This window comes from Solanum lycopersicum, chromosome 10, assembly GCF_036512215.1.
Source record: "Solanum lycopersicum chromosome 10, SLM_r2.1".
NCBI lineage: Eukaryota > Viridiplantae > Streptophyta > Magnoliopsida > Solanales > Solanaceae > Solanum > Solanum lycopersicum.
The window spans coordinates 21,470,128-21,475,555 of NC_090809.1; the positions used below are offsets into that span (position 1 = coordinate 21,470,128).

The following is a 5,428-nucleotide window of genomic DNA, read 5'->3' on the forward strand; positions in this document are numbered from 1 at the left end:
GTAGTGTAATTACCCTCAATATGTTTTTAATTATTTAATTAATAAGGTTAAGTGGCATTTTAGGGAGGGGGGCCGAAAATTGGCTTTTTGAGTGAAGTCTTGCTCTACCCGGGTTCAAACCTAGGTTGAAGCGATGATTTGATTTTTTTAATTTCAAAACTAATTTAATTTATTAATAATTATTAGCTGATTTAATAAAAAGTAAAATAAGTTTTTTGTTAAAGAATTGAAAAAGTCCTAGTTTGACTAATTCCATAACTAAAACTCATAATCCTAGGAAAACTACCACTTTTGACGTCTATCTCCTCAACCCTCACGATCAAACCATTCTATTTCTTACGTTCTGCCTAAACAAAATATAAGAACAGAATCATATCAAAATTTCTTCACACTTGAAGAACTCACAACGAAAATTACAAACAAACAACTAATCAAAAACGTTACGCAAGAGGGAAAATTATTCCATCGAATTGGTGTTGCAGTTGAGGGGATTTGGACGTGATTTTTTGAGAATGTTTTGCGCATAAAGTCAAGGTTTGAACCACAAAAAGGTTTGGGTTTTCTTATTGTTGTTCCCTTTTCCAGGAGACCCTTAGGACTCAAATGAATCTATTGTGGAAACTAGCCTTGCTCCCCTTTACATGTTTCCTATCACTAGCTCCCATTGATTCATAGGTTAGGTATGTTTGCTGGTATATATTAGGCATGTAATGTGTTTCCTTTATGAATATGTTCATAAATATGTGTTTGGAATCGTAAGAATGAGAACCTATGTTTTACGAAAATATGTGTTTATGTGTAGCCATGACTTTGAACACGGATTGAAGCATGAAAATGACATGTTTTATGGTTGTGTTTTACGTGTACAAACCTTTTTAAATCGTGATGTTCATAAGTGATGTAACAATACTGATTTGAGTGCAAAGTCATTATCGAATGTGATCTTGAAATGCACCAAAAGAACTAACTAAAACTACCCCAAACGTATATTCATAAAACGTGAAAGAGGTGAGAAAATAGAAAGCAAAAATGTGATTAAGATTTGCAGCATTGTGTTAGCTTAGATTCGGCAAAAACAAGGATAACAACATGAGATTTTAAATGAATGAAAAATAGGTGAGATCTAGGGATTGAACCTGAGACTTCACACGTCAAAAACTTCAAAAAATTGAAAATAAAGTAGTGGGGTTAATGGGGGATCGAACCTGGGTACTTTTGACAGTAAAGTTCATGAATTTGACCAAGGCTTGTTATAATTAATAAAAAGTTAAAATAAGTGAGGCACCTAGGATTCGAACTCGAGAATAGAAATAAAGAAATGAGAGGAGTGGGGTTCAAACCCACTAACTCTCAGAGAGATTTAAGTAAGATTTAAAAGAAAAATAAAAAATGAGGTATGTGGTATTCGAACCCACAACCTCTTGGCAGAAAGAGAAGGTAAGAAGAAAATGTAAATTAAAATAAGGTGAGGCGGTGGGGATTCAAACCCAGAATCTCTTGAATGGATTAGGGAGTAAGGAGAAAAATAAAGGAGAAAATAAAATGTGGAGAGTGGGGATTGAACCTACAACCTCTTGAATGGATGAGAGAGTTAGGAGAAAAATTAAGGAGAAAATAAAATGTGGAGATTGGGGATTGAACCTACAACCTCTTGAATGGATGAGAGAGTTAGGAGAAAAATAAAATGTGAAGAGCGGGTATTGAACCCACAACCTCTTGGATAGGTGAGAATGTTAAGAGATAAATTGAAAGAAAAATAATGAACTTGTGGGGGATTGAACCCAAGACCTCCTATCCTTAAAACGAAAAAGGAGAGGAGAACAAGAAATAAATATTATTGGGTTAATGGGAATTGAATTAGGGTCTCCCAAATATGAAAAATGCAGTTATCAAGTTTAAAATAAGATTAAGTGTTGTTCAATGGATTCAAAATCGGGTTCCCTTTCCCAATTCTTTATTAAAGCATATGTCATATGTAAACAAATATTTAATGAATGCTGCCTTTAAAGATCGAAATCATCATATTGGCATATCAACAAGATTCATAAGTCATGTACCACATAAACTTGGGTAAACATAAATCACTTAGACAAACTAAGAAAGAAGGTCATGGCTTGTATTTGTGGACTGATAAGTCTAGCATAGTTTTAAAAGTAAGTGATCCTAAGATATATTTGACAAAATGATGTAACCCTAGAAGGGTTAAGTAAGAGTATGAAAAACACTAAATGGCAAAGTGCATTGACATATGATGAAATGAACATTCACATGAATTGGTGAGTAATTATGAAAAGCAAATGTGTTAAAGTTAATGAATGAGGTGACAATATTATAATAGGCTAATGTGAATGATCAGAGAAATCAGAAATGAGCCTAATTAAATGTTACCAAGAAGTATTGACATAAGAGAGTCTAAAGTTAATGAAGAGATAAGTCTCTATGAACACTCTAATGAAAGTATTGAATTTAATGCACACTCAATAATAATGAAGAGATGATTTTGAAAAATCATCTAATGAGATATGATGTCCTCGTGATAGAAGCCAGCTTCCACGAAGTATGAGTTGAATGTAATAGAACATTATACTAAGCACTGATAGGCTAGCTATGAGTGGTGATGCCTTCCTTCGGGAAGGGCGGAGGTTCACGTAACTCTAATGAGATGAGACTGTCCGGCATGCCGGGTATGCGTATCCTTAGATCTCCTACTCTTTGAACCTATATTTCCAATTTAGGGATCTAGCAAGGTTTGAGTCCCTGTATACGCTAACATATTTGGGTCACTTTGGCCGGTTACTCCACCTCTTTTCAGTGTGCGGTTAAACACCAGATTTCACGATTCTCACATATCTATGTCGGTTAAGGTTAAAGTTCCCAAAGAAAGAATGAGGCCAGCCTCAAAGAATACACATAGTTAAATGAATGATACCAATGGTGTTAGGATAGGATAATCACGAGGTGAGCTAGACTTAAGTAATGACACTAGGTTATTCGTGCTCATTACACAGCGAAACCGATGAAAGTCTTAAACTACATCATAGATATGACTAGTGTTTTCACTAGTATATGGAAGAATGAAAATGAAGTACATATTAATGAATGAAGAAGACTCTCTGATTACTAAAGAAGGCTCCCTAGATAAGGTCCCATATGTTGGACACTCATTTTGGGAAGTCCTAATGTCGAGTCCATCATTCAAAGATCTCATGGCATATGAAAGAATAATATGAACTTGTGATATATTATGTGTAATATGTTGTTTGTTGTTTGCAAAATGACAAGCATGATGATGCGTGTTACCCTCATGGCATGAATTTTCGAAAATAAATTTGGCAAATCCACAAACTTGCCTTTCCATAATTCATATCATTAAGAGTGCATGTCCTTGGTGTGTGCTTTCATATACCCATACTTAGTACAAATGTGTACTAATCCCATACAACTCTACACTTTTCGTTGCAGGGACAAGCAGATACTAGCGCTTACAATACGACGTTGCAGCTCTCCGGACGTGGAGCATTCATCCAGACTTTGTAGGCCCTCATAATTTCGAGGACGCTTTCCATTAAATTCTAGCTTAGATATAGGTTTGAGTTCGTGGAGTTTGTTCCACTAGCATTTCTATCTGAATTATTTTCATACATTCTATTGGTGCCATTCTGGCAACTTTATATTCTATATAGATATGACTTTTTAATTCAATTGAGTATTTTTGTATAACATAGTTGTTGTGAACGATTATGAACTAATGTATATAAATCTTATATTAGTATAATGTACCCTACTATGAAGTATATGTATACTTCAAGTAAATAAAAGTTTCAAATTTTCGACTAAAATTAACCTAGATGATGTAACGATGACGTATGTAGTCTTTAGTGCGACCTCTGAGAGGTCAACAATTCCGGTATCTTCTAGGGTCTAGACTCCACTTGTGACAGTTTGTATCAGAGCCCTAGATTAAATTTTGAGGGTAATAAGTTCACATCAAACACATTAAGTAGTTTCTAAGTCATGGTAGTGAAGTGCACCACTATCCTGAATTAGAGACTGCATGATGCGTAGGAATATTCCCTTCTTCTGATCTTATCGTGCCATCTCTGATACCTTGGTGTTATGAGTGTATCTAACATCAATTCTACATTTTCAAAAAAAATGAACATAAGAAGGAACGTTGTTCAGGGAAGAGTAGAAGCAGCTGCTGGGGGCAACCAAGTTCCTCCCAAGCCCCAATTGCAGAAATGGAGATGCTTGTTAACCCAGCTGCGTTGATAGATTTAGAAGTAAGTAAAGACATGGTACATATGTCCCAAGCAATCACGTTACAAACTCAGAGTATGACAGCCTAGACAGAGAAACAATGTGTTCCCAAGAAGAACCCACCTGCCAGCACCATGGCTAGTAGGTTAAGGGACTTCACGAGGATGAATCCTCATGTTTCCGCTGGATCTAGGATTGTTGAGAATCTCAAGGAGGATTGTAGGGTAGCTATGCTGCATGCCAGCATGGGAATTTCAAGGAAAATGGTCCATGTCAACCAAGTGGAGGAAAGCAGGAAGAGGAAGAATACTAAGGTAGGGAATAAGTCAAGGTAAGCTAAGAAGAATATATCAAGGAAGTGTAGTACTGAAATCAGTGATAAACCCAGGTTTTAGAAGGGAGTCTCCTACAATGGGGAGTCATGTTGGTCCAAGGAACTACGCTTTCCCTTGTAACTCCTTTACTTGCTCTCGCTTTGAAATATTGCCTGAAGTATTGCATGATGGAATAGTGCTTAGTACACCTTTAGGAGAAAATGTAAGAAGTGATAGAGTATACAATGATTGCCCAATAGTTGTATAAGGTTAGACTTCTTACTCTTAAGACAAAGTTTCTTTATTAATGCACTTTTTGTTGCTACTTTTGACTGTGCATAGTTGTTATGGTATGATATGATTGCCGTTGTGCTAGATTATAAGAAGTTTCATTCGGGGACAAATGTTCTTAAGGGGTGGGGGGATAATGTAACAACCCTAAAAATTGATATGCTATGAAATGCTTAATGTGTCTAGAATGCCTACGATTAGACCAGGTTTACGCGGATTTATGCACTTAGAATCAGACCTTTGAACCCTTGCAAAATACAAGCCAACTAACTTGGGGATTTATTCGAGCTAGGAAAGGTTTGGTCCATCCATGTAGGGCTTCTGGATGAGTCTTTACTGGACTTAAAAAGGGGAAATCTTAAGTTTTGACGATCCAGTGGTAAAATGGTCTTTTTCCTAGATAAGGGTCGTATCCTGATTACCATAAATATGTAATTAAATATTTATTTAATAAGGTTGAGGAGATTTTTGGGGAGAGAGGGCCGAAAATTATTTTTTTGAGTGTAGTCTAGCTCCTCCCGGGTTCGAACCTATATGGAAGCGATGATTTAGACTATTTTTTT

The 5,428-nt window shown here is 36.0% G+C and overlaps 1 long non-coding RNA gene across 1 annotated transcript; it reads left to right on the top strand.

Moving 5' to 3' along the window:
• The first annotated feature begins 301 nt into the window (after positions 1-301).
• LOC138339162 (uncharacterized) lies at positions 302-3,775 on the top strand. Its single transcript, XR_011212190.1, has 2 exons — positions 302-551; positions 3,463-3,775. It is a non-coding gene; the product is annotated as an uncharacterized lncRNA (long non-coding RNA).
• Positions 3,776-5,428: the final 1,653 nt, after the last annotated feature.